Source organism: Astatotilapia calliptera, chromosome 8, assembly GCF_964374335.1.
Source record: "Astatotilapia calliptera chromosome 8, fAstCal68.1, whole genome shotgun sequence".
NCBI classification, from domain to species: domain Eukaryota; kingdom Metazoa; phylum Chordata; class Actinopteri; order Cichliformes; family Cichlidae; genus Astatotilapia; species Astatotilapia calliptera.
In genome coordinates, this window is record NC_137429.1 from 2,715,036 (window position 1) to 2,739,816 (window position 24,781).

A 24,781-nucleotide genomic window follows, 5' to 3' on the forward strand; every position below is an offset into this window, starting at 1 on the left:
CATGCTGCACCAAACCTCGCTCATGCTCTTCTGCTGCACTTTCCACTTCAGCTTCCTGCTGTATCGTTCATTAGCCACCTTGACTCAAGTCAACTTTTCCTCTTGCACTCTTCCCACTTCCAATCCCTTTGCCACCTCTGAAGGCCCCGATCTTCTTCTTGACAAGCTCTTTGATGTCCTTTGTTTGGCTAGCACACAACCTACAGAAGACAAAACCAAGAGACTTAATTCTCAATAGGGATGCAAGTAAAACAGAGAAAATGCTGGACAAGCAGAGTTGTCTAAAGAGTGAATATCAATTCCCTTGTAACCAAAGAAGGAAAAGACCCATGTTTCCGCCCGGTTTCGGACCGGGGACCTTTCGCGTGTGAGGCGAACGTGATAACCACTACACTACGGAAACCCCGAAAGACAGCTTGTTTGGCTTTCCAATGTGTCTCACTGAGTAATCTCGCACGCTGACAAATTTGGTGACATGTTCCTATCATGGCCTTGAAGTAAAAGGAGCCATGGAGAAGAGACAGACGCACTCTAGCAAGGAGTCTGAACTGTAGTCTCCATGTTAGGCTCACTTAAACTTTGGACATTTAGGAGTTCACTAAAGCAAGCACAGCTCAACATATGCTGCCCTAAGAACCCCAGAACCTCTGGCAGCAGAACTGTTGCCTAAAGCGCCAATTTGTTTCATTGCCTTGGGCATTGGCTGAAAATAGGCCCAAGTCCTGTGCAGGCCACCTAGAGCCAGTCATTTCCAAGAGCTTAGTCTGTGCCTCCATCTTCAGGAAATATAGCGACTGGAGATTTGTTGATTTGTGTGAAGTCTGTGGAGTTTGCAGAAATTTGGGCCATAGACAACTCTTTAGCAAGACGAGCATCCAAAGGTTACAGATGTCAGAGACCTGAACCAGATTTGAGTACTTTCTCTTGTCTGTGTCCCAAACAGCAGTAGAACCCCACAAGTTCAAGCAGTGCCTGCAGTCAGACACTTTTATATCAGGACGCATAAGCAAAGACGCATGCTTCCGCCCGGTTTCGGACCGGGGACCTTTCGCGTGTTAGGCGAACGTGATAACCACTACACTACGGAAACTGAGCTTGCGTACCCCGTAGTAATTAAAGGAGCATTTCAATGCTTTCTTACATTTGTGGACTTTTATGACAGATCATGTAGGACTATTGAGAAGGAGGGAACTCCCATTTGTGTCATTCTTCAAGCACTCCCCCACTTATGGCTGTATTGACAATGCAAATTGTGATCTCAAGATTGCATCTCTTGTCATGGGAGCTGATCTTCTGGTTGACAAGCTCTTTGATGTCCTTTGTTTGGCTAGCACACAATCTACAGAAGACAAGACCAAGAAACTTATTTGTCAGTAGGGACGCACGTAAAACAGAGAAAATGCTGCACAAGCAGTGTTCTCTTGGACTAGCATCTCTTCTGATGGGAGCTCTTTCTGAGAAGACCTTTTCGACTTGTGAGCGCACAGGTGGAATTCATGTTTCTTCAAGCCCATTATAGGACTAGATTATTAGATTGACTAGGATCTGGTGTGCGATTAAGGTGTGTGTGGTCATTGCAGGTAAAAGGCAGAACAGAGAAGGAAACTGCTCACTCCCCGTCGGGGAATCGAACCCCGGTCTTCCGCGTGACAGGCGGAGATACTGTCCACTATACTAACGAGGACCTCTAAAGCACTGCAATGGTCACGTCAAGCTGCGATTCGCAGCAGGTATGACAGGTAAAATTTGGCTGGCCGTGTAGAAATCCCCATCGGTTTACCAGGAACTACACTTTTATGCCTGTTTGACACAGATCTTTTGTGTGCTTCAGGCAGGGTTCCATGGTGTAATGGTTAGCACTCTGGACCCTGAATCCAGCGATCTGAGTTCAAGTCTCAGTGGAACCTCATTTGGCTTTCTAGCACTTTGCTCCACAGGTGCATTAGCACACGCTAGCATAAGAATCTAGTCAGTTGAAGAGCAAGTTAGTGGCCCAGTCAGTTCCACTCCTCTTGTGTTGGCTGATCTCATCTGCACATGGTCTTCATGCTGCACCAAACCTCGCTCATGCTCTTCTGCTGCACTTTCCACTTCAGCTTCCTGCTGTATCGTTCATTAGCCACCTTGACTCAAGTCAACTTTTCCTCTTGCACTCTTCCCACTTCCAATCCCTTTGCCACCTCTGAAGGCCCCGATCTTCTTCTTGACAAGCTCTTTGATGTCCTTTGTTTGGCTAGCACACAACCTACAGAAGACAAAACCAAGAGACTTAATTCTCAATAGGGATGCAAGTAAAACAGAGAAAATGCTGGACAAGCAGAGTTGTCTAAAGAGTGAATATCAATTCCCTTGTAACCAAAGAAGGAAAAGACCCATGTTTCCGCCCGGTTTCGGACCGGGGACCTTTCGCGTGTGAGGCGAACGTGATAACCACTACACTACGGAAACCCCGAAAGACAGCTTGTTTGGCTTTCCAATGTGTCTCACTGAGTAATCTCGCACTCTGACAAATTTGGTGACATGTTCCTATCATGGCCTTGAAGTAAAAGGAGCCATGGAGAAGAGACAGACGCACTCTAGCAAGGAGTCTGAACTGTAGTCTCCATGTTAGGCTCACTTAAACTTTGGACATTTAGGAGTTCACTAAAGCAAGCACAGCTCAACATATGCTGCCCTAAGAACCCCAGAACCTCTGGCAGCAGAACTGTTGCCTAAAGCGCCCATTTGTTTCATTGCCTTGGGCATTGGCTGAAAATAGGCCCAAGTCCTGTGCAGGCCACCTAGAGCCAGTCATTTCCAAGAGCTTAGTCTGTGCCTCCATCTTCAGGGAATATAGCGACTGGAGATTTGTTGATTTGTGTGAAGTCTGTGGAGTTTGCAGAAATTTGGGCCATAGACAACTCTTTAGCAAGACGAGCATCCAAAGGTTACAGATGTCAGAGACCTGAACCAGATTTGAGTACTTTCTCTTGTCTGTGTCCCAAACAGCAGTAGAACCCCACAAGTTCAAGCAGTGCCTGCAGTCAGACACTTTTATATCAGGACGCATAGCAAAGACGCATGCTTCCGCCCGGTTTCGGACCGGGGACCTTTCGCGTGTTAGGCGAACGTGATAACCACTACACTACAGACACTGAGATTGCGTACCCCGTAGTAATTAAAGGAGCATTTCAATGCTTTCTTACATTTGTGGACTTTTATGACAGATCATGTAGGACTATTGAGAAGGAGGGAACTCCCATTTGTGTCATTCTTCAAGCACTCCCCCACTTATGGCTGTATTGACAATGCAAATTGTGATCTCAAGATTGCATCTCTTGTCATGGGAGCTGATCTTCTGGTTGACAAGCTCTTTGATGTCCTTTGTTTGGCTAGCACACAATCTACAGAAGACAAGACCAAGAAACTTATTTGTCAGTAGGGACGCACGTAAAACAGAGAAAATGCTGCACAAGCAGTGTTCTCTTGGACTAGCATCTCTTCTGATGGGAGCTCTTTCTGAGAAGACCTTTTCGACTTGTGAGCGCACAGGTGGAATTCATGTTTCTTCAAGCCCATTATAGGACTAGATTATTAGATTGACTAGGATCTGGTGTGCGATTAAGGTGTGTGTGGTCATTGCAGGTAAAAGGCAGAACAGAGAAGGAAACTGCTCACTCCCCGTCGGGGAATCGAACCCTGGTCTTCCGCGTGACAGGCGGAGATACTGTCCACTATACTAACGAGGACCTCTGAAGCACTGCAATGGTCACGTCAAGCTGCGATTCGCAGCAGGTATGACAGGTAAAATTTGGCTGGCCGTGTAGAAATCCCCATCGGTTTACCAGGAACTACACTTTTATGCCTGTTTGACACAGATCTTTTGTGTGCTTCAGGCAGGGTTCCATGGTGTAATGGTTAGCACTCTGGACTCTGAATCCAGCGATCTGAGTTCAAGTCTCAGTGGAACCTCATTTGGCTTTCTAGCACTTTGCTCCACAGGTGCATTAGCACACGCTAGCATAAGAATCTAGTCAGTTGAAGAGCAAGTTAGTGGCCCAGTCAGTTCCACTCCTCTTGTGTTGGCTGATCTCATCTGCACATGGTCTTCATGCTGCACCAAACCTCGCTCATGCTCTTCTGCTGCACTTTCCACTTCAGCTTCCTGCTGTATCGTTCATTAGCCACCTTGACTCAAGTCAACTTTTCCTCTTGCACTCTTCCCACTTCCAATCCCTTTGCCACCTCTGAAGGCCCCGATCTTCTTCTTGACAAGCTCTTTGATGTCCTTTGTTTGGCTAGCACACAACCTACAGAAGACAAAACCAAGAGACTTAATTGTGTGGATGCCTTAATAGGCATCCACACTATTGAGTTCCTGTTTCTCTTTATTCTTTATTATTCCGGGTGTTTCCGTACACTTTTCGCCGTGGATCTACTTCCACAATTTTTGTGCTATTTTCACCATTCAAACTCTAAACTGTTCTGCTCTTTCTGCTAATGCCGGCTATGACTTTTGGTGTTTATTACTATTATACTTTTTAAAATATTACACTTTTTTCCTTTAATTTGTCCCATTGAAATGAATGGGAAACTTCCACAATTCTGCTAAAACTTTCTTGTCTTTGAAACCTAACTACTGCCTCATACTTTCACCTAGAAACTCCATTCAAACTTTAAAACGTTCTCAAATTATTGGGCTATTCCTGTGTGATTCAGCTTTTTCAGATCTTCTACCGTTTTCATCTTATCTCTCTTTAAGTCTTTAGTGGCAAAATTGTGATTTTTCAGAAAATACATGCGTTGCTATGGTTGCTATGCAATTAACTCAGAGGGGACAGTGAAACTGTTTGAATTTTCTCTTCATGTCCAAACAACTTCTTGCTACTCGCTCAATTTCCACTCAAGCCCCACAAATTATACATCAAAACGTAGGTATTTTTGCTGGCTTTCAGAAAATGCCCCTATCATTGTTGTGGGACCCATAGATATTTTGCAAATCTCCTCAGAGTAACACAAAGTGTGAAAACTCTCCATATAAACTCAATGGAGAGTTTGTTCAAAATCACCGCTGGATTTCTGTAATGAGAGGCATTTTCAAATTGTCATATCTCCTTAACGAAGTGAAGTTAAGACATAAGGCTTGTCCCTGTATATCTTCAGACACTCCTGATGCTCACAATTCAAGAATTATTTTCTCACCTATTACCGTTCTGAGATGAGTTAGACTTGATTGAGGGGTGGAAATTTGTCCCTCGCTCAGATTTCATCAGATTTCAAATTCTGGAAATGAGGCACTTTTTTCTCTCATCATATCTTTTCGATGGATTTCCACAGAGCCCTGAAAATTTCCATGACTGTTCACCAAAGCCTGCTGTTTCTTACGGTGAAAGAATGATTTTGATGCTCCATATAGATTTAGAGTTACCAAAGGTTGTTTGAGAGCAAGTCAAGGCAGTTTTTGCTTCGCCTCTACACAGTTACAGTGTATTACAAGTCATATATCTTTAATAATTTATATTTTATCTCTGAATTAAGAAGACCTGAAGATTCCCCCATCTCTTCTGAACAAAACGATGTCTGAATGACCATTCTAGCCTCTACGGTTAGGAAATTATGGCCATTTGTTCGAGGGGAATCCTGAATGTCAGAAATACACTGAAGAAAACTCACACCTCTCTCTGTGTCTGTGTGTGTAAGGGCTGACTACAGCAGGTGCAGCTAATTTAACTGACCTACATATACCAAGCCCAGACTCAACAGCTCCTGTTCCCTTTACTGTCTGTGTATGTGTGTCTGTGTATCAGTATTTCTCCTATGTTTAAGTATTACTCCTCAATCATAGTATTTCTGCTAAAGCAAAGTACTTCTACTACATCTTAGTACTTGTGCCAAATCATAGTATTTGTACTAAATCATAGTACTTGTGCCAAATCACAGCATTTGTGCCAAATCATGGTATTTGTGCAAAAACATAGTATGTCTGCAAAACCATAGTATATCTCTTATGTTATAGTATTACTACTAAGGCATAGTATTTATGCCAAATCATAGTATTTATGCCAAATTGCAGTATTTATGCTAAAACGCAGAAATACTACCTTTTAGCAGGAATTTCTACCAAAAGATAGTACTTCTGCTAAATCAGAGTATTTCTGCCAAATCATAGTATTTGTACTAAATCATAGTACTTGTGCCAAATCATAGTATTTGTTGCACATCATAGTATTGGAACCAAAACATAGTATTTGTCCCAAAGCATCGTATTTGTATGGAGTCATAGTATTTCTTCTAAATCATAGTATTTCAATCAAATCTCAGTAGTTGTGTTAAAATGCAGTATTATTGCCAAATCATAGTATTTGTACCCAATCATAGTATTTTTGCCATGTCATCATATTTGTGCTGAATCATGGCATTTTTGCCAAATCGTGGTATTTGTGCCCAAATAATAATTCTGTTATGTTATAGTATTACTACTAAGTTGTAGAATATCTGTTATGTTATAGTGTATCTGCGGAATATAGTATGTGTGCCAAATCATAGTATTTATACCAAATCACAGTATTTGTGCTAAAACATAGTATTTCTGCCATATTGTGGTATTTGTGCAAGAACATTGAACTGTTATGTTATAGTATTACTACTCAGTCATAGTATTTCTGCGTTGTTATAGTATTTATGCTAAAACGTAGTATCTCTGCCAATTCATAGAATTACTGCAATTTCATAGTTTTTTTAGGAAATCTGTTATGTTATAGTATTACTACTAAGTCATAGTATTTCTGCCAAATCATAGTATTTGTGTGAATTTGTATACTGTAATATCACTGTATTATGTAGTGGCTAAGTAGGGGCTGTTTACTAAGTGCATCAGTGCAAATAGGTCATCTCTTGTGTTGGAGTGCCCTCTTGTGGTGCCTTTTGGGTAGTGCCTTAGTAAATGGGAACCCTGTAAAAAGTGGCATCAGACTGATTTGTAGTGGAGGAATTTGTTGCCAGTTTTCTTAATCTTTAATCTGTATGCATGTTGTAATGCATACCCTGTTCTTAATCATAGAAACCACACCATATCACCTCTCCACATCCTCCTACTGTATGCCATACCTCCCTGTACCATCCATCTGACCGCAATAAACTCCACCTGTGGTAATCTAATCCCTGGATGTCAGCCTCTCCTTCTGACTGAGGATAGTTATAGTATTTGAGCCAAATCATAGTATTTGTGCTAAAACATAGTATTTCTTCCAAATCATAGTATTTGTGCCAAAGTATAGTATTTCTTCCAAATCATAGTATAACTGCACAATAAAGGTTCTTGAGCCACATCTGTGTTTGTGCCAAATCTTAGTATTTCTTCTAAATCCTAGTAATTCTGCTCAATGATAGAATTTCTGCTATGCTGTAGTACTTTTTTCCTAGATTGTAGTACTTCTGCTAAGTCAAAGTATTTCATGTAAATCATAGTATTTCTACCAAGTCCCAGTGTTTCTGCTAAATCATAAATAAGGTTTTAGTACAAATTGTATGATTTGGCAGAACTTCCTGTGTTCCAGCACAAATGCTATGATTTGGCAGGAAAAAAATATCATTTAGTATAAATACTAAGTTTTAGCAGAAATACTATGTTTAAACTTTAAAAAATTCTGCTATTTCTGCTGATGTGTGTTATGACTTTTGACCATTGAAATGAATGGAACACATTATCAATGTGGTCACTGATTTTGCATGATGGGCTGAGCTGTGTTTTAGCTCAGTGAGATAAGCATCCGTTCTCAGACTGGGAGGCCTGGGTTCAAATCCAGCTTATGGCAACATTTCTTTCACTTAACAGTTAAACTTTTTTTAAACTTTTTTCAACACAAATTTCATCTTTTTCACCCCTTTTCAGCAAAAATTTCAGTTTTTTTAACCCCTTTTCAGCACAAATCCAAACTTTTTCAGCTCTTTTTCAGCAAAAACCTCTTTTCAGCAAAATTCTGCTCATTCAACTCTTTTCAGCAAAATTTTCAGTTTTTTCTGCTGTTTTCAGAAAAAAACTCTTTTCAGCAGAATTCTGCTCATTCACCTCTTTTCAGCAGAAATTCTGCTGATTGAACTCTTTTCAGCAGAATTTTCACCTCTTTTATTGCCCAAATTCTGCTTATTCACCTCTTCTGAAACATTTTCAGCCTTTCCACCTCTTATCAGCACAATTCTCAGCAGCTTCTGCTCATTTCAGCACAATTGTCAATCTCTCCACCTTTTCTTTGTGAGAAAGTGTTTGGCTCAGTGAGCTAAATAGCTGCCCTTTGACCAGGAGGGCCAGGTTCGAATCCTGTTCAGGGCAGCTTTTTTTTTTTTTTTTTTCAACTTTTTCAGCTTTTTTCAGCAGACATCTTCAGCGTTAAGGCATCCACACTGCATTTTCGCAGGACATGCAAATTTTTCTAGTTCTCAATAGGGATGCAAGTAAAACAGAGAAAATGCTGGACAAGCAGAGTTGTCTAAAGAGTGAATATCAATTCCCTTGTAACCAAAGAAGGAAAAGACCCATGTTTCCGCCCGGTTTCGGACCGGGGACCTTTCGCGTGTGAGGCGAATGTGATAACCACTACACTACGGAAACCCCGAAAGACAGCTTGTTTGGCTTTCCAATGTGTCTCACTGAGTAATCTCGCACTCTGACAAATTTGGTGACATGTTCCTATCATGGCCTTGAAGTAAAAGGAGCCATGGAGAAGAGACAGACGCACTCTAGCAAGGAGTCTGAACTGTAGTCTCCATGTTAGGCTCACTTAAACTTTGGACATTTAGGAGTTCACTAAAGCAAGCACAGCTCAACATATGCTGCCCTAAGAACCCCAGAACCTCTGGCAGCAGAACTGTTGCCTAAAGCGCCCATTTGTTTCATTGCCTTGGGCATTGGCTGAAAATAGGCCCAAGTCCTGTGCAGGCCACCTAGAGCCAGTCATTTCCAAGAGCTTAGTCTGTGCCTCCATCTTCAGGAAATATAGCGACTGGAGATTTGTTGATTTGTGTGAAGTCTGTGGAGTTTGCAGAAATTTGGGCCATAGACAACTCTTTAGCAAGACGAGCATCCAAAGGTTACAGATGTCAGAGACCTGAACCAGATTTAAGTACTTTCTCTCGTCTGTGTCCCAAACAGCAGTAGAACCCCACAAGTTCAAGCAGTGCCTGCAGTCAGACACTTTTATATCAGGACGCATAAGCAAAGACGCATGCTTCCGCCCGGTTTCGGACCGGGGACCTTTCGCGTGTTAGGCGAACGTGATAACCACTACACTACGGAAACTGAGCTTGCGTACCCCGTAGTAATTAAAGGAGCATTTCAATGCTTTCTTACATTTGTGGACTTTTATGACAGATCATGTAGGACTATTGAGAAGGAGGGAACTCCCATTTGTGTCATTCTTCAAGCACTCCCCCACTTATGGCTGTATTGACAATGCAAATTGTGATCTCAAGATTGCATCTCTTGTCATGGGAGCTGATCTTCTGGTTGACAAGCTCTTTGATGTCCTTTGTTTGGCTAGCACACAATCTACAGAAGACAAGACCAAGAAACTTATTTGTCAGTAGGGACGCACGTAAAACAGAGAAAATGCTGCACAAGCAGTGTTCTCTTGGACTAGCATCTCTTCTGATGGGAGCTCTTTCTGAGAAGACCTTTTCGACTTGTGAGCGCACAGGTGGAATTCATGTTTCTTCAAGCCCATTATAGGACTAGATTATTAGATTGACTAGGATCTGGTGTGCGATTAAGGTGTGTGTGGTCATTGCAGGTAAAAGGCAGAACAGAGAAGGAAACTGCTCACTCCCCGTCGGGGAATCGAACCCCGGTCTTCCGCGTGACAGGCGGAGATACTGTCCACTATACTAACGAGGACCTCTGAAGCACTGCAATGGTCACGTCAAGCTGCGATTCGCAGCAGGTATGACAGGTAAAATTTGGCTGGCCGTGTAGAAATCCCCATCGGTTTACCAGGAACTACACTTTTATGCCTGTTTGACACAGATCTTTTGTGTGCTTCAGGCAGGGTTCCATGGTGTAATGGTTAGCACTCTGGACCCTGAATCCAGTGATCTGAGTTCAAGTCTCAGTGGAACCTCATTTGGCTTTCTAGCACTTTGCTCCACAGGTACATTAGCATTAGCACACGCTAGCATAAGAATCTAGTCAGTTGAAGAGCAAGTTAGTGGCCCAGTCAGTTCCACTCCTCTTGTGTTGGCTGATCTCATCTGCACATGGTCTTCATGCTGCACCAAACCTCGCTCATGCTCTTCTGCTGCACTTTCCACTTCAGCTTCCTGCTGTATCGTTCATTAGCCACCTTGACTCAAGTCAACTTTTCCTCTTGCACTCTTCCCACTTCCAATCCCTTTGCCACCTCTGAAGGCCCCGATCTTCTTCTTGACAAGCTCTTTGATGTCCTTTGTTTGGCTAGCACACAACCTACAGAAGACAAAACCAAGAGACTTAATTCTCAATAGGGATGCAAGTAAAACAGAGAAAATGCTGGACAAGCAGAGTTGTCTAAAGAGTGAATATCAATTCCCTTGTAACCAAAGAAGGAAAAGACCCATGTTTCCGCCCGGTTTCGGACCGGGGACCTTTCGCGTGTGAGGCGAACGTGATAACCACTACACTACGGAAACCCCGAAAGACAGCTTGTTTGGCTTTCCAATGTGTCTCACTGAGTAATCTCGCACTCTGACAAATTTGGTGACATGTTCCTATCATGGCCTTGAAGTAAAAGGAGCCATGGAGAAGAGACAGACGCACTCTAGCAAGGAGTCTGAACTGTAGTCTCCATGTTAGGCTCACTTAAACTTTGGACATTTAGGAGTTCACTAAAGCAAGCACAGCTCAACATATGCTGCCCTAAGAACCCCAGAACCTCTGGCAGCAGAACTGTTGCCTAAAGCGCCCATTTGTTTCATTGCCTTGGGCATTGGCTGAAAATAGGCCCAAGTCCTGTGCAGGCCACCTAGAGCCAGTCATTTCCAAGAGCTTAGTCTGTGCCTCCATCTTCAGGAAATATAGCGACTGGAGATTTGTTGATTTGTGTGAAGTCTGTGGAGTTTGCAGAAATTTGGGCCATAGACAACTCTTTAGCAAGACGAGCATCCAAAGGTTACAGATGTCAGAGACCTGAACCAGATTTAAGTACTTTCTCTCGTCTGTGTCCCAAACAGCAGTAGAACCCCACAAGTTCAAGCAGTGCCTGCAGTCAGACACTTTTATATCAGGACGCATAAGCAAAGACGCATGCTTCCGCCCGGTTTCGGACCGGGGACCTTTCGCGTGTTAGGCGAACGTGATAACCACTACACTACGGAAACTGAGCTTGCGTACCCCGTAGTAATTAAAGGAGCATTTCAATGCTTTCTTACATTTGTGGACTTTTATGACAGATCATGTAGGACTATTGAGAAGGAGGGAACTCCCATTTGTGTCATTCTTCAAGCACTCCCCCACTTATGGCTGTATTGACAATGCAAATTGTGATCTCAAGATTGCATCTCTTGTCATGGGAGCTGATCTTCTGGTTGACAAGCTCTTTGATGTCCTTTGTTTGGCTAGCACACAATCTACAGAAGACAAGACCAAGAAACTTATTTGTCAGTAGGGACGCACGTAAAACAGAGAAAATGCTGCACAAGCAGTGTTCTCTTGGACTAGCATCTCTTCTGATGGGAGCTCTTTCTGAGAAGACCTTTTCGACTTGTGAGCGCACAGGTGGAATTCATGTTTCTTCAAGCCCATTATAGGACTAGATTATTAGATTGACTAGGATCTGGTGTGCGATTAAGGTGTGTGTGGTCATTGCAGGTAAAAGGCAGAACAGAGAAGGAAACTGCTCACTCCCCGTCGGGGAATCGAACCCCGGTCTTCCGCGTGACAGGTGGAGATACTGTCCACTATACTAACGAGGACCTCTGAAGCACTGCAATGGTCACGTCACGCTGCGATTCGCAGCAGGTATGACAGGTAAAATTTGGCTGGCCGTGTAGAAATCCCCATCGGTTTACCAGGAACTACACTTTTATGCCTGTTTGACACAGATCTTTTGTGTGCTTCAGGCAGGGTTCCATGGTGTAATGGTTAGCACTCTGGACTCTGAATCCAGCGATCTGAGTTCAAGTCTCAGTGGAACCTCATTTGGCTTTCTAGCACTTTGCTCCACAGGTACATTAGCATTAGCACACGCTAGCATAAGAATCTAGTCAGTTGAAGAGCAAGTTAGTGGCCCAGTCAGTTCCACTCCTCTTGTGTTGGCTGATCTCATCTGCACATGGTCTTCATGCTGCACCAAACCTCGCTCATGCTCTTCTGCTGCACTTTCCACTTCAGCTTCCTGCTGTATCGTTCATTAGCCACCTTGACTCAAGTCAACTTTTCCTCTTGCACTCTTCCCACTTCCAATCCCTTTGCCACCTCTGAAGGCCCCGATCTTCTTCTTGACAAGCTCTTTGATGTCCTTTGTTTGGCTAGCACACAACCTACAGAAGACAAAACCAAGAGACTTAATTCTCAATAGGGATGCAAGTAAAACAGAGAAAATGCTGGACAAGCAGAGTTGTCTAAAGAGTGAATATCAATTCCCTTGTAACCAAAGAAGGAAAAGACCCATGTTTCCGCCCGGTTTCGGACCGGGGACCTTTCGCGTGTGAGGCGAACGTGATAACCACTACACTACGGAAACCCCGAAAGACAGCTTGTTTGGCTTTCCAATGTGTCTCACTGAGTAATCTCGCACTCTGACAAATTTGGTGACATGTTCCTATCATGGCCTTGAAGTAAAAGGAGCCATGGAGAAGAGACAGACGCACTCTAGCAAGGAGTCTGAACTGTAGTCTCCATGTTAGGCTCACTTAAACTTTGGACATTTAGGAGTTCACTAAAGCAAGCACAGCTCAACATATGCTGCCCTAAGAACCCCAGAACCTCTGGCAGCAGAACTGTTGCCTAAAGCGCCCATTTGTTTCATTGCCTTGGGCATTGGCTGAAAATAGGCCCAAGTCCTGTGCAGGCCACCTAGAGCCAGTCATTTCCAAGAGCTTAGTCTGTGCCTCCATCTTCAGGGAATATAGCGACTGGAGATTTGTTGATTTGTGTGAAGTCTGTGGAGTTTGCAGAAATTTGGGCCATAGACAACTCTTTAGCAAGACGAGCATCCAAAGGTTACAGATGTCAGAGACCTGAACCAGATTTAAGTACTTTCTCTTGTCTGTGTCCCAAACAGCAGTAGAACCCCACAAGTTCAAGCAGTGCCTGCAGTCAGACACTTTTATATCAGGACGCATAAGCAAAGACGCATGCTTCCGCCCGGTTTTGGACCGGGGACCTTTCGCGTGTTAGGCGAACGTGATAACCACTACACTACGGAAACTGAGCTTGCGTACCCCGTAGTAATTAAAGGAGCATTTCAATGCTTTCTTACATTTGTGGACTTTTATGACCGATCATGTAGGACTATTGAGAAGGAGGGAACTCCCATTTGTGTCATTCTTCAAGCACTCCCCCACTTATGGCTGTATTGACAATGCAAATTGTGATCTCAAGATTGCATCTCTTGTCATGGGAGCTGATCTTCTGGTTGACAAGCTCTTTGATGTCCTTTGTTTGGCTAGCACACAATCTACAGAAGACAAGACCAAGAAACTTATTTGTCAGTAGGGACGCACGTAAAACAGAGAAAATGCTGCACAAGCAGTGTTCTCTTGGACTAGCATCTCTTCTGATGGGAGCTCTTTCTGAGAAGACCTTTTCGACTTGTGAGCGCACAGGTGGAATTCATGTTTCTTCAAGCCCATTATAGGACTAGATTATTAGATTGACTAGGATCTGGTGTGCGATTAAGGTGTGTGTGGTCATTGCAGGTAAAAGGCAGAACAGAGAAGGAAACTGCTCACTCCCCGTCGGGGAATCGAACCCCGGTCTTCCGCGTGACAGGTGGAGATACTGTCCACTATACTAACGAGGACCTCTGAAGCACTGCAATGGTCACGTCACGCTGCGATTCGCAGCAGGTATGACAGGTAAAATTTGGCTGGCCGTGTAGAAATCCCCATCGGTTTACCAGGAACTACACTTTTATGCCTGTTTGACACAGATCTTTTGTGTGCTTCAGGCAGGGTTCCATGGTGTAATGGTTAGCACTCTGGACTCTGAATCCAGCGATCTGAGTTCAAGTCTCAGTGGAACCTCATTTGGCTTTCTAGCACTTTGCTCCACAGGTACATTAGCATTAGCACATGCTAGCATAAGAATCTAGTCAGTTGAAGAGCAAGTTAGTGGCCCAGTCAGTTCCACTCCTCTTGTGTTGGCTGATCTCATCTGCACATGGTCTTCATGCTGCACCAAACCTCGCTCATGCTCTTCTGCTGCACTTTCCACTTCAGCTTCCTGCTGTATCGTTCATTAGCCACCTTGACTCAAGTCAACTTTTCCTCTTGCACTCTTCCCACTTCCAATCCCTTTGCCACCTCTGAAGGCCCCGATCTTCTTCTTGACAAGCTCTTTGATGTCCTTTGTTTGGCTAGCACACAACCTACAGAAGACAAAACCAAGAGACTTAATTCTCAATAGGGATGCAAGTAAAACAGAGAAAATGCTGGACAAGCAGAGTTGTCTAAAGAGTGAATATCAATTCCCTTGTAACCAAAGAAGGAAAAGACCCATGTTTCCGCCCGGTTTCGGACCGGGGACCTTTCGCGTGTGAGGCGAACGTGATAACCACTACACTACGGAAACCCCGAAAGACAGCTTGTTTGGCTTTCCAATGTGTCTCACTGAGTAATCTCGCACTCTGACAAATTTGGTGACATGTTCCTATCATGGCCTTGAAGTAAAAGGAGCCATGGAGAAGAGACAGACGCACTCTAGTAAGGAGTCTGAACTGTAGTCTCCATGTTAGGCTCACTTAAACTTTGGACATTTAGGAGTTCACTAAAGCAAGCACAGCTCAACATATGCTGCCCTAAGAACCCCAGAACCTCTGGCAGCAGAACTGTTGCCTAAAGCGCCCATTTGTTTCATTGCCTTGGGCATTGGCTGAAAATAGGCCCAAGTCCTGTGCAGGCCACCTAGAGCCAGTCATTTCCAAGAGCTTAGTCTGTGCCTCCATCTTCAGGGAATATAGCGACTGGAGATTTGTTGATTTGTGTGAAGTCTGTGGAGTTTGCAGAAATTTGGGCCATAGACAACTCTTTAGCAAGACGAGCATCCAAAGGTTACAGATGTCAGAGACCTGAACCAGATTTAAGTACTTTCTCTTGTCTGTGTCCCAAACAGCAGTAGAACCCCACAAGTTCAAGCAGTGCCTGCAGTCAGACACTTTTATATCAGGACGCATAAGCAAAGACGCATGCTTCCGCCCGGTTTCGGACCGGGGACCTTTCGCGTGTTAGGCGAATGTGATAACCACTACACTACGGAAACTGAGCTTGCGTACCCCGTAGTAATTAAAGGAGCATTTCAATGCTTTCTTACATTTGTGGACTTTTATGACAGATCATGTAGGACTATTGAGAAGGAGGGAACTCCCATTTGTGTCATTCTTCAAGCACTCCCCCACTTATGGCTGTATTGACAATGCAAATTGTGATCTCAAGATTGCATCTCTTGTCATGGGAGCTGATCTTCTGGTTGACAAGCTCTTTGATGTCCTTTGTTTGGCTAGCACACAATCTACAGAAGACAAGACCAAGAAACTTATTTGTCAGTAGGGACGCACGTAAAACAGAGAAAATGCTGCACAAGCAGTGTTCTCTTGGACTAGCATCTCTTCTGATGGGAGCTCTTTCTGAGAAGACCTTTTCGACTTGTGAGCGCACAGGTGGAATTCATGTTTCTTCAAGCCCATTATAGGACTAGATTATTAGATTGACTAGGATCTGGTGTGCGATTAAGGTGTGTGTGGTCATTGCAGGTAAAAGGCAGAACAGAGAAGGAAACTGCTCACTCCCCGTCGGGGAATCGAACCCCGGTCTTCCGCGTGACAGGCGGAGATACTGTCCACTATACTAACGAGGACCTCTGAAGCACTGCAATGGTCACGTCAAGCTGCGATTCGCAGCAGGTATGACAGGTAAAATTTGGCTGGCCGTGTAGAAATCCCCATCGGTTTACCAGGAACTACACTTTTATGCCTGTTTGACACAGATCTTTTGTGTGCTTCAGGCAGGGTTCCATGTTGTAATGGTTAGCACTCTGGACCCTGAATCCAGCGATCTGAGTTCAAGTCTCAGTGGAACCTCATTTGGCTTTCTAGCACTTTGCTCCACAGGTGCATTAGCACACGCTAGCATAAGAATCTAGTCAGTTGAAGAGCAAGTTAGTGGCCCAGTCAGTTCCACTCCTCTTGTGTTGGCTGATCTCATCTGCACATGGTCTTCATGCTGCACCAAACCTCGCTCATGCTCTTCTGCTGCACTTTCCACTTCAGCTTCCTGCTGTATCGTTCATTAGCCACCTTGACTCAAGTCAACTTTTCCTCTTGCACTCTTCCCACTTCCAATCCCTTTGCCACCTCTGAAGGCCCCGATCTTCTTCTTGACAAGCTCTTTGATGTCCTTTGTTTGGCTAGCACACAACCTACAGAAGACAAAACCAAGAGACTTAATTCTCAATAGGGATGCAAGTAAAACAGAGAAAATGCTGGACAAGCAGAGTTGTCTAAAGAGTGAATATCAATTCCCTTGTAACCAAAGAAGGAAAAGACCCATGTTTCCGCCCGGTTTCGGACCGGGGACCTTTCGCGTGTGAGGCGAACGTGATAACCACTACACTACGGAAACCCCGAAAGACAGCTTGTTTGGCTTTCCAATGTGTCTCACTGAGTAATCTCGCACTCTGACAAATTTGGTGACATGTTCCTATCATGGCCTTGAAGTAAAAGGAGCCATGGAGAAGAGACAGACGCACTCTAGCAAGGAGTCTGAACTGTAGTCTCCATGTTAGGCTCACTTAAACTTTGGACATTTAGGAGTTCACTAAAGCAAGCACAGCTCAACATATGCTGCCCTAAGAACCCCAGAACCTCTGGCAGCAGAACTGTTGCCTAAAGCGCCCATTTGTTTCATTGCCTTGGGCATTGGCTGAAAATAGGCCCAAGTCCTGTGCAGGCCACCTAGAGCCAGTCATTTCCAAGAGCTTAGTCTGTGCCTCCATCTTCAGGAAATATAGCGACTGGAGATTTGTTGATTTGTGTGAAGTCTGTGGAGTTTGCAGAAATTTGGGCCATAGACAACTCTTTAGCAAGACGAGCATCCAAAGGTTACAGATGTCAGAGACCTGAACCAGATTTGAGTACTTTCTCTTGTCTGTGTCCCAAACAGCAGTAGAACCCCACAAGTTCAAGCAGTGCCTGCAGTCAGACACTTTTATATCAGGACGCATAAGCAAAGACGCATGCTTCCGCCCGGTTTCGAACCGGGGACCTTTCGCGTGTTAGGCGAACGTGATAACCACTACACTACGGAAACTGAGCTTGCGTACCCCGTAGTAATTAAAGGAGCATTTCAATGCTTTCTTACATTTGTGGACTTTTATGACAGATCATGTAGGACTATTGAGAAGGAGGGAACTCCCATTTGTGTCATTCTTCAAGCACTCCCCCACTTATGGCTGTATTGACAATGCAAATTGTGATCTCAAGATTGCATCTCTTGTCATGGGAGCTGATCTTCTGGTTGACAAGCTCTTTGATGTCCTTTGTTTGGCTAGCACACAATCTACAGAAGACAAGACCAAGAAACTTATTTGTCAGTAGGGACGCACGTAAAACAGAGAAAATGCTGCACAAGCAGTGTTCTCTTGGACTAGCATCTCTTCTGATGGGAGCTCTTTCTGAGAAGACCTTTTCGACTTGTGAGCGCACAGGTGGAATTCATGTTTCTTCAAGCCCATTATAGGACTAGATTATTAGATTGACTAGGATCTGGTGTGCGATTAAGGTGTGTGTGGTCATTGCAGGTAAAAGGCAGAACAGAGAAGGAAACTGCTCACTCCCCGTCGGGGAATCGAACCCCGGTCTTCCGCGTGACAGGCGGAGATACTGTCCACTATACTAACGAGGACCTCTGAAGCACTGCAATGGTCACGTCAAGCTGCGATTCGCAGCAGGTATGACAGGTAAAATTTGGCTGGCCGTGTAGAAATCCCCATCGGTTTACCAGGAACTACACTTTTATGCCTGTTTGACACAGATCTTTTGTGTGCTTCAGGCAGGGTTCCATGGTGTAATGGTTAGCACTCTGGACCCTGAATCCAGTGATCTGAGTTCAAGTCTCAGTGGAACCTCATTTGGCTTTCTAGCACTTTGCTCCACAGGTACATTAGCATTAGCACACGCTAGCATAAGAATCTAGTCAGTTGAAGAGCAAGTTAGTGGCCCAGTCAGTTCCACTCCTCTTGTGTTGGCTGATCTCATCTGCACATGGTCTTCATGCTGCACCAAACCTCGCTCATGCTCTTCTGCTGCACTTTCCACTTCAGCTTCCTGCTGTATCGTTCATTAGCCACCTTGACTCAAGTCAACTTTTCCTCTTGCACTCTTCCCACTTCCAATCCCTTTGCCACCTCTGAAGGCCCCGATCTTCTTCTTGACAAGCTCTTTGATGTCCTTTGTTTGGCTAGCACACAACCTACAGAAGACAAAACCAAGAGACTTAATTCTCAATAGGGATGCAAGTAAAACAGAGAAAATGCTGGACAAGCAGAGTTGTCTAAAGAGTGAATATCAATTCCCTTGTAACCAAAGAAGGAAAAGACCCATGTTTCCGCCCGGTTTCGGACCGGGGACCTTTCGCGTGTGAGGCGAACGTGATAACCACTACACTACGGAAACCCCGAAAGACAGCTTGTTTGGCTTTCCAATGTGTCTCACTGAGTAATCTCGCACTCTGACAAATTTGGTGACATGTTCCTATCATGGCCTTGAAGTAAAAGGAGCCATGGAGAAGAGACAGACGCACTCTAGCAAGGAGTCTGAACTGTAGTCTCCATGTTAGGCTCACTTAAACTTTGGACATTTAGGAGTTCACTAAAGCAAGCACAGCTCAACATATGCTGCCCTAAGAACCCCAGAACCTCTGGCAGCAGAACTGTTGCCTAAAGCGCCCATTTGTTTCATTGCCTTGGGCATTGGCTGAAAATAGGCCCAAGTCCTGTGCAGGCCACCTAGAGCCAGTCATTTCCAAGAGCTTAGTCTGTGCCTCCATCTTCAGGAAATATAGCGACTGGAGATTTGTTGATTTGTGTGAAGTCTGTGGAGTTTGCAGAAATTTGGGCCATAGACAACTCTTTAGCAAGACGAGCATCCAAAGGTTACAGATGTCAGAGACCTGAACCAGATTTGAGTACTTTCTCTTGTCTGTGTCCCAAACAGCAGTAGAACCCCACAAGTTCAAGCAGTGCCTGCAGTCAGACACTTTTATATCAGGACGCATAAGCAAAGACGCATGCTTCCGCCCGGTTTCGGACCGGGGACCTTTCGCGTGTTAGGCGAACGTGATAACCACTACACTACGGAAACTGAGCTTGCGTACCCCGTAGTAATTAAAGGAGCATTTCAATGCTTTCTTACATTTGTGGACTTTTATGACAGATCATGTAGGACTATTGAGAAGGAGGGAACTCCCATTTGTGTCATTCTTCAAGCACTCCCCCACTTATGGCTGTATTGACAATGCAAATTGTGATCTCAAGATTGCATCTCTTGTCATGGGAGCTGATCTTCTGGTTGACAAGCTCTTTGATGTCCTTTGTTTGGCTAGCACACAATCTACAGAAGACAAGACCAAGAAACTTATTTGTCAGTAGGGACGCACGTAAAACAGAGAAAATGCTGCACAAGCAGTGTTCTCTTGGACTAGCATCTCTTCTGATGGGAGCTCTTTCTGAGAAGACCTTTTCGACTTGTGAGCGCACAGGTGGAATTCATGTTTCTTCAAGCCCATTATAGGACTAGATTATTAGATTGACTAGGATCTGGTGTGCGATTAAGGTGTGTGTGGTCATTGCAGGTAAAAGGCAGAACAGAGAAGGAAACTGCTCACTCCCCGTCGGGGAATCGAACCCCGGTCTTCCGCGTGACAGGCGGAGATACTGTCCACTATACTAACGAGGACCTCTGAAGCACTGCAATGGTCACGTCAAGCTGCGATTCGCAGCAGGTATGACAGGTAAAATTTGGCTGGCCGTGTAGAAATCCCCATCGGTTTACCAGGAACTACACTTTTATGCCTGTTTGACACAGATCTTTTGTGTGCTTCAGGCAGGGTTCCATGGTGTAATGGTTAGCACTCTGGACTCTGAATCCAGCGATCTGAGTTCAAGTCTCAGTGGAACCTCATTTGGCTTTCTAGCACTTTGCTCCACAGGTACATTAGCATTAGCACACGCTAGCATAAGAATCTAGTCAGTTGAAGAGCAAGTTAGTGGCCCAGTCAGTTCCACTCCTCTTGTGTTGGCTGATCTCATCTGCACATGGTCTTCATGCTGCACCAAACCTCGCTCATGCTCTTCTGCTGCACTTTCCACTTCAGCTTCCTGCTGTATCGTTCATTAGCCACCTTGACTCAAGTCAACTTTTCCTCTTGCACTCTTCCCACTTCCAATCCCTTTGCCACCTCTGAAGGCCCCGATCTTCTTCTTGACAAGCTCTTTGATGTCCTTTGTTTGGCTAGCACACAACCTACAGAAGACAAAACCAAGAGACTTAATTCTCAATAGGGATGCAAGTAAAACAGAGAAAATGCTGGACAAGCAGAGTTGTCTAAAGAGTGAATATCAATTCCCTTGTAACCAAAGAAGGAAAAGACCCATGTTTCCGCCCGGTTTCGGACCGGGGACCTTTCGCGTGTGAGGCGAACGTGATAACCACTACACTACGGAAACCCCGAAAGACAGCTTGTTTGGCTTTCCAATGTGTCTCACTGAGTAATCTCGCACTCTGACAAATTTGGTGACATGTTCCTATCATGGCCTTGAAGTAAAAGGAGCCATGGAGAAGAGACAGACGCACTCTAGCAAGGAGTCTGAACTGTAGTCTCCATGTTAGGCTCACTTAAACTTTGGACATTTAGGAGTTCACTAAAGCAAGCACAGCTCAACATATGCTGCCCTAAGAACCCCAGAACCTCTGGCAGCAGAACTGTTGCCTAAAGCGCCCATTTGTTTCATTGCCTTGGGCATTGGCTGAAAATAGGCCCAAGTCCTGTGCAGGCCACCTAGAGCCAGTCATTTCCAAGAGCTTAGTCTGTGCCTCCATCTTCAGGAAATATAGCGACTGGAGATTTGTTGATTTGTGTGAAGTCTGTGGAGTTTGCAGAAATTTGGGCCATAGACAACTCTTTAGCAAGACGAGCATCCAAAGGTTACAGATGTCAGAGACCTGAACCAGATTTGAGTACTTTCTCTTGTCTGTGTCCCAAACAGCAGTAGAACCCCACAAGTTCAAGCAGTGCCTGCAGTCAGACACTTTTATATCAGGACGCATAAGCAAAGACGCATGCTTCCGCCCGGTTTCGGACCGGGGACCTTTCGCGTGTAAGGCGAACGTGATAACCACTACACTACGGAAACTGAGCTTGCGTACCCCGTAGTAATTAAAGGAGCATTTCAATGCTTTCTTACATTTGTGGACTTTTATGACAGATCATGTAGGACTATTGAGAAGGAGGGAACTCCCATTTGTGTCATTCTTCAAGCACTCCCCCACTTATGGCTGTATTGACAATGCAAATTGTGATCTCAAGATTGCATCTCTTGTCATGGGAGCTGATCTTCTGGTTGACAAGCTCTTTGATGTCCTTTGTTTGGCTAGCACACAATCTACAGAAGACAAGACCAAGAAACTTATTTGTCAGTAGGGACGCACGTAAAACAGAGAAAATGCTGCACAAGCAGTGTTCTCTTGGACTAGCATCTCTTCTGATGGGAGCTCTTTCTGAGAAGACCTTTTCGACTTAGGGGCGCACAGGTGGAATTCATGTTTCTACAAGCCCATTATAGGACTAGATTATTAGATTGACTAGGATCTGGTGTGCGATTAAGGTGTGTGTGGTCATTGCAGGTAAAAGGCAGAACAGAGAAGGAAACTGCTCACTCCCCGTCGGGGAATCGAACCCCGGTCTTCCGCGTGACAGGCGGAGATACTGTCCACTATACTAACGAGGACCTCTGAAGCACTGCAATGGTCACGTCAAGCTGCGATTCGCAGCGGGTATGACAGGTAAAATTTGGCTGGCCGTGTAGAAATCCCCATCGGTTTACCAGGAACTACACTTTTATGCCTGTTTGACACAGATCTTTTGTGTGCTTCAGGCAGGGTTCCATGGTGTAATGGTTAGCACTCTGGACTCTGAATCCAGCGATCTGAGTTCAAGTCTCAGTAGAACCTCATTTGGCTTTCTAGCACTTTGCTCCACAGGTACATTAGCATTAGCACACGCTAGCATAAGAATCTAGTCAGTTGAAGAGCAAGTTAGTGGCCCAGTCAGTTCCACTCCTCTTGTGTTGGCTGATCTCATCTGCACATGGTCTTCATGCTGCACCAAACCTCGCTCATGCTCTTCTGCTGCACTTTCCACTTCAGCTTCCTGCTGTATCGTTCATTAGCCACCTTGACTCAAGTCAACTTTTCCTCTTGCACTCTTCCCACTTCCAATCCCTTTGCCACCTCTGAAGGCCCCGATCTTCTTCTTGACAAGCTCTTTGATGTCCTTTGTTTGGCTAGCACACAACCTACAGAAGACAAAACCAAGAGACTTAATTCTCAATAGGGATGCAAGTAAAACAGAGAAAATGCTGGACAAGCAGAGTTGTCTAAAGAGTGAATATCAATTCCCTTGTAACCAAAGAAGGAAAAGACCCATGTTTCCGCCCGGTTTCGGACCGGGGACCTTTCGCGTGTGAGGCGAACGTGATAACCACTACACTACGGAAACCCCGAAAGACAGCTTGTTTGGCTTTCCAATGTGTCTCACTGAGTAATCTCGCACTCTGACAAATTTGGTGACATGTTCCTATCATGGCCTTGAAGTAAAAGGAGCCATGGAGAAGAGACAGACGCACTCTAGCAAGGAGTCTGAACTGTAGTCTCCATGTTAGGCTCACTTAAACTTTGGACATTTAGGAGTTCACTAAAGCAAGCACAGCTCAACATATGCTGCCCTAAGAACCCCAGAACCTCTGGCAGCAGAACTGTTGCCTAAAGCGCCCATTTGTTTCATTGCCTTGGGCATTGGCTGAAAATAGGCCCAAGTCCTGTGCAGGCCACCTAGAGCCAGTCATTTCCAAGAGCTTAGTCTGTGCCTCCATCTTCAGGAAATATAGCGACTGGAGATTTGTTGATTTGTGTGAAGTCTGTGGAGTTTGCAGAAATTTGGGCCATAGACAACTCTTTAGCAAGACGAGCATCCAAAGGTTACAGATGTCAGAGACCTGAACCAGATTTGAGTACTTTCTCTTGTCTGTGTCCCAAACAGCAGTAGAACCCCACAAGTTCAAGCAGTCAGACACTTTTATATCAGGACGCATAAGCAAAGACGCATGCTTCCGCCCGGTTTTGGACCGGGGACCTTTCGCGTGTAAGGCGAACGTGATAACCACTACACTACGGAAACTGAGCTTGCGTACCCCGTAGTAATTAAAGGAGCATTTCAATGCTTTCTTACATTTGTGGACTTTTATGACAGATCATGTAGGACTATTGAGAAGGAGGGAACTCCCATTTGTGTCATTCTTCAAGCACTCCCCCACTTATGGCTGTATTGACAATGCAAATTGTGATCTCAAGATTGCATCTCTTGTCATGGGAGCTGATCTTCTGGTTGACAAGCTCTTTGATGTCCTTTGTTTGGCTAGCACACAATCTACAGAAGACAAGACCAAGAAACTTATTTGTCAGTAGGGACGCACGTAAAACAGAGAAAATGCTGCACAAGCAGTGTTCTCTTGGACTAGCATCTCTTCTGATGGGAGCTCTTTCTGAGAAGACCTTTTCGACTTGTGAGCGCACAGGTGGAATTCATGTTTCTTCAAGCCCATTATAGGACTAGATTATTAGATTGACTAGGATCTGGTGTGCGATTAAGGTGTGTGTGGTCATTGCAGGTAAAAGGCAGAACAGAGAAGGAAACTGCTCACTCCCCGTCGGGGAATCGAACCCCGGTCTTCCGCGTGACAGGCGGAGATACTGTCCACTATACTAACGAGGACCTCTGAAGCACTGCAATGGTCACGTCAAGCTGCGATTCGCAGCAGGTATGACAGGTAAAATTTGGCTGGCCGTGTAGAAATCCCCATCGGTTTACCAGGAACTACACTTTTATGCCTGTTTGACACAGATCTTTTGTGTGCTTCAGGCAGGGTTCCATGTTGTAATGGTTAGCACTCTGGACCCTGAATCCAGCGATCTGAGTTCAAGTCTCAGTGGAACCTCATTTGGCTTTCTAGCACTTTGCTCCACAGGTACATTAGCATTAGCACACGCTAGCATAAGAATCTAGTCAGTTGAAGAGCAAGTTAGTGGCCCAGTCAGTTCCACTCCTCTTGTGTTGGCTGATCTCATCTGCACATGGTCTTCATGCTGCACCAAACCTCGCTCATGCTCTTCTGCTGCACTTTCCACTTCAGCTTCCTGCTGTATCGTTCATTAGCCACCTTGACTCAAGTCAACTTTTCCTCTTGCACTCTTCCCACTTCCAATCCCTTTGCCACCTCTGAAGGCCCCGATCTTCTTCTTGACAAGCTCTTTGATGTCCTTTGTTTGGCTAGCACACAACCTAC

General features: G+C 44.8%; 40 non-coding genes across 40 annotated transcripts; 10 read left to right on the forward strand and 30 right to left on the reverse strand.

Annotated features, from left to right (window-relative positions):
* Window positions 1-330: 330 nt before the first annotated feature.
* Window positions 331-403, reverse strand: trnav-cac (transfer RNA valine (anticodon CAC)). Its single transcript has one exon. It is a non-coding gene; the product is annotated as a tRNA-Val (tRNA).
* A 614-nt stretch (window positions 404-1,017) lies between these two features.
* On the reverse strand, window positions 1,018-1,090 carry trnav-aac (transfer RNA valine (anticodon AAC)). The gene has a single exon. It is a non-coding gene; the product is annotated as a tRNA-Val (tRNA).
* A 522-nt stretch (window positions 1,091-1,612) lies between these two features.
* Window positions 1,613-1,684, reverse strand: trnad-guc (transfer RNA aspartic acid (anticodon GUC)). Its single transcript has one exon. It is a non-coding gene; the product is annotated as a tRNA-Asp (tRNA).
* Window positions 1,685-1,835: 151 nt separating this feature from the next.
* trnaq-cug (transfer RNA glutamine (anticodon CUG)) lies at window positions 1,836-1,907 on the forward strand. Its single transcript has one exon. It is a non-coding gene; the product is annotated as a tRNA-Gln (tRNA).
* Window positions 1,908-2,375: 468 nt separating this feature from the next.
* On the reverse strand, window positions 2,376-2,448 carry trnav-cac (transfer RNA valine (anticodon CAC)). Its single transcript has one exon. It is a non-coding gene; the product is annotated as a tRNA-Val (tRNA).
* Window positions 2,449-3,061: 613 nt separating this feature from the next.
* Window positions 3,062-3,134, reverse strand: trnav-aac (transfer RNA valine (anticodon AAC)). The gene has a single exon. It is a non-coding gene; the product is annotated as a tRNA-Val (tRNA).
* Window positions 3,135-3,656: 522 nt separating this feature from the next.
* trnad-guc (transfer RNA aspartic acid (anticodon GUC)) lies at window positions 3,657-3,728 on the reverse strand. The gene has a single exon. It is a non-coding gene; the product is annotated as a tRNA-Asp (tRNA).
* Window positions 3,729-3,879: 151 nt separating this feature from the next.
* On the forward strand, window positions 3,880-3,951 carry trnaq-cug (transfer RNA glutamine (anticodon CUG)). Its single transcript has one exon. It is a non-coding gene; the product is annotated as a tRNA-Gln (tRNA).
* A 4,563-nt stretch (window positions 3,952-8,514) lies between these two features.
* Window positions 8,515-8,587, reverse strand: trnav-cac (transfer RNA valine (anticodon CAC)). The gene has a single exon. It is a non-coding gene; the product is annotated as a tRNA-Val (tRNA).
* A 614-nt stretch (window positions 8,588-9,201) lies between these two features.
* Window positions 9,202-9,274, reverse strand: trnav-aac (transfer RNA valine (anticodon AAC)). Its single transcript has one exon. It is a non-coding gene; the product is annotated as a tRNA-Val (tRNA).
* Window positions 9,275-9,796: 522 nt separating this feature from the next.
* Window positions 9,797-9,868, reverse strand: trnad-guc (transfer RNA aspartic acid (anticodon GUC)). Its single transcript has one exon. It is a non-coding gene; the product is annotated as a tRNA-Asp (tRNA).
* Window positions 9,869-10,019: 151 nt separating this feature from the next.
* trnaq-cug (transfer RNA glutamine (anticodon CUG)) lies at window positions 10,020-10,091 on the forward strand. Its single transcript has one exon. It is a non-coding gene; the product is annotated as a tRNA-Gln (tRNA).
* Window positions 10,092-10,565: 474 nt separating this feature from the next.
* trnav-cac (transfer RNA valine (anticodon CAC)) lies at window positions 10,566-10,638 on the reverse strand. Its single transcript has one exon. It is a non-coding gene; the product is annotated as a tRNA-Val (tRNA).
* Window positions 10,639-11,252: 614 nt separating this feature from the next.
* On the reverse strand, window positions 11,253-11,325 carry trnav-aac (transfer RNA valine (anticodon AAC)). The gene has a single exon. It is a non-coding gene; the product is annotated as a tRNA-Val (tRNA).
* Window positions 11,326-11,847: 522 nt separating this feature from the next.
* On the reverse strand, window positions 11,848-11,919 carry trnad-guc (transfer RNA aspartic acid (anticodon GUC)). The gene has a single exon. It is a non-coding gene; the product is annotated as a tRNA-Asp (tRNA).
* Window positions 11,920-12,070: 151 nt separating this feature from the next.
* Window positions 12,071-12,142, forward strand: trnaq-cug (transfer RNA glutamine (anticodon CUG)). The gene has a single exon. It is a non-coding gene; the product is annotated as a tRNA-Gln (tRNA).
* A 474-nt stretch (window positions 12,143-12,616) lies between these two features.
* On the reverse strand, window positions 12,617-12,689 carry trnav-cac (transfer RNA valine (anticodon CAC)). The gene has a single exon. It is a non-coding gene; the product is annotated as a tRNA-Val (tRNA).
* Window positions 12,690-13,303: 614 nt separating this feature from the next.
* On the reverse strand, window positions 13,304-13,376 carry trnav-aac (transfer RNA valine (anticodon AAC)). Its single transcript has one exon. It is a non-coding gene; the product is annotated as a tRNA-Val (tRNA).
* A 522-nt stretch (window positions 13,377-13,898) lies between these two features.
* trnad-guc (transfer RNA aspartic acid (anticodon GUC)) lies at window positions 13,899-13,970 on the reverse strand. The gene has a single exon. It is a non-coding gene; the product is annotated as a tRNA-Asp (tRNA).
* A 151-nt stretch (window positions 13,971-14,121) lies between these two features.
* On the forward strand, window positions 14,122-14,193 carry trnaq-cug (transfer RNA glutamine (anticodon CUG)). The gene has a single exon. It is a non-coding gene; the product is annotated as a tRNA-Gln (tRNA).
* A 474-nt stretch (window positions 14,194-14,667) lies between these two features.
* trnav-cac (transfer RNA valine (anticodon CAC)) lies at window positions 14,668-14,740 on the reverse strand. Its single transcript has one exon. It is a non-coding gene; the product is annotated as a tRNA-Val (tRNA).
* Window positions 14,741-15,354: 614 nt separating this feature from the next.
* Window positions 15,355-15,427, reverse strand: trnav-aac (transfer RNA valine (anticodon AAC)). The gene has a single exon. It is a non-coding gene; the product is annotated as a tRNA-Val (tRNA).
* A 522-nt stretch (window positions 15,428-15,949) lies between these two features.
* On the reverse strand, window positions 15,950-16,021 carry trnad-guc (transfer RNA aspartic acid (anticodon GUC)). The gene has a single exon. It is a non-coding gene; the product is annotated as a tRNA-Asp (tRNA).
* A 151-nt stretch (window positions 16,022-16,172) lies between these two features.
* trnaq-cug (transfer RNA glutamine (anticodon CUG)) lies at window positions 16,173-16,244 on the forward strand. The gene has a single exon. It is a non-coding gene; the product is annotated as a tRNA-Gln (tRNA).
* A 468-nt stretch (window positions 16,245-16,712) lies between these two features.
* Window positions 16,713-16,785, reverse strand: trnav-cac (transfer RNA valine (anticodon CAC)). Its single transcript has one exon. It is a non-coding gene; the product is annotated as a tRNA-Val (tRNA).
* Window positions 16,786-17,399: 614 nt separating this feature from the next.
* Window positions 17,400-17,472, reverse strand: trnav-aac (transfer RNA valine (anticodon AAC)). The gene has a single exon. It is a non-coding gene; the product is annotated as a tRNA-Val (tRNA).
* A 522-nt stretch (window positions 17,473-17,994) lies between these two features.
* trnad-guc (transfer RNA aspartic acid (anticodon GUC)) lies at window positions 17,995-18,066 on the reverse strand. The gene has a single exon. It is a non-coding gene; the product is annotated as a tRNA-Asp (tRNA).
* Window positions 18,067-18,217: 151 nt separating this feature from the next.
* trnaq-cug (transfer RNA glutamine (anticodon CUG)) lies at window positions 18,218-18,289 on the forward strand. Its single transcript has one exon. It is a non-coding gene; the product is annotated as a tRNA-Gln (tRNA).
* A 474-nt stretch (window positions 18,290-18,763) lies between these two features.
* trnav-cac (transfer RNA valine (anticodon CAC)) lies at window positions 18,764-18,836 on the reverse strand. Its single transcript has one exon. It is a non-coding gene; the product is annotated as a tRNA-Val (tRNA).
* A 614-nt stretch (window positions 18,837-19,450) lies between these two features.
* trnav-aac (transfer RNA valine (anticodon AAC)) lies at window positions 19,451-19,523 on the reverse strand. The gene has a single exon. It is a non-coding gene; the product is annotated as a tRNA-Val (tRNA).
* A 522-nt stretch (window positions 19,524-20,045) lies between these two features.
* Window positions 20,046-20,117, reverse strand: trnad-guc (transfer RNA aspartic acid (anticodon GUC)). Its single transcript has one exon. It is a non-coding gene; the product is annotated as a tRNA-Asp (tRNA).
* Window positions 20,118-20,268: 151 nt separating this feature from the next.
* Window positions 20,269-20,340, forward strand: trnaq-cug (transfer RNA glutamine (anticodon CUG)). The gene has a single exon. It is a non-coding gene; the product is annotated as a tRNA-Gln (tRNA).
* A 474-nt stretch (window positions 20,341-20,814) lies between these two features.
* trnav-cac (transfer RNA valine (anticodon CAC)) lies at window positions 20,815-20,887 on the reverse strand. Its single transcript has one exon. It is a non-coding gene; the product is annotated as a tRNA-Val (tRNA).
* A 614-nt stretch (window positions 20,888-21,501) lies between these two features.
* Window positions 21,502-21,574, reverse strand: trnav-uac (transfer RNA valine (anticodon UAC)). Its single transcript has one exon. It is a non-coding gene; the product is annotated as a tRNA-Val (tRNA).
* Window positions 21,575-22,096: 522 nt separating this feature from the next.
* Window positions 22,097-22,168, reverse strand: trnad-guc (transfer RNA aspartic acid (anticodon GUC)). The gene has a single exon. It is a non-coding gene; the product is annotated as a tRNA-Asp (tRNA).
* Window positions 22,169-22,319: 151 nt separating this feature from the next.
* Window positions 22,320-22,391, forward strand: trnaq-cug (transfer RNA glutamine (anticodon CUG)). Its single transcript has one exon. It is a non-coding gene; the product is annotated as a tRNA-Gln (tRNA).
* A 474-nt stretch (window positions 22,392-22,865) lies between these two features.
* trnav-cac (transfer RNA valine (anticodon CAC)) lies at window positions 22,866-22,938 on the reverse strand. Its single transcript has one exon. It is a non-coding gene; the product is annotated as a tRNA-Val (tRNA).
* Window positions 22,939-23,543: 605 nt separating this feature from the next.
* Window positions 23,544-23,616, reverse strand: trnav-uac (transfer RNA valine (anticodon UAC)). The gene has a single exon. It is a non-coding gene; the product is annotated as a tRNA-Val (tRNA).
* Window positions 23,617-24,138: 522 nt separating this feature from the next.
* trnad-guc (transfer RNA aspartic acid (anticodon GUC)) lies at window positions 24,139-24,210 on the reverse strand. Its single transcript has one exon. It is a non-coding gene; the product is annotated as a tRNA-Asp (tRNA).
* Window positions 24,211-24,361: 151 nt separating this feature from the next.
* On the forward strand, window positions 24,362-24,433 carry trnaq-cug (transfer RNA glutamine (anticodon CUG)). The gene has a single exon. It is a non-coding gene; the product is annotated as a tRNA-Gln (tRNA).
* The last annotated feature ends 348 nt before the right edge of the window (window positions 24,434-24,781 follow it).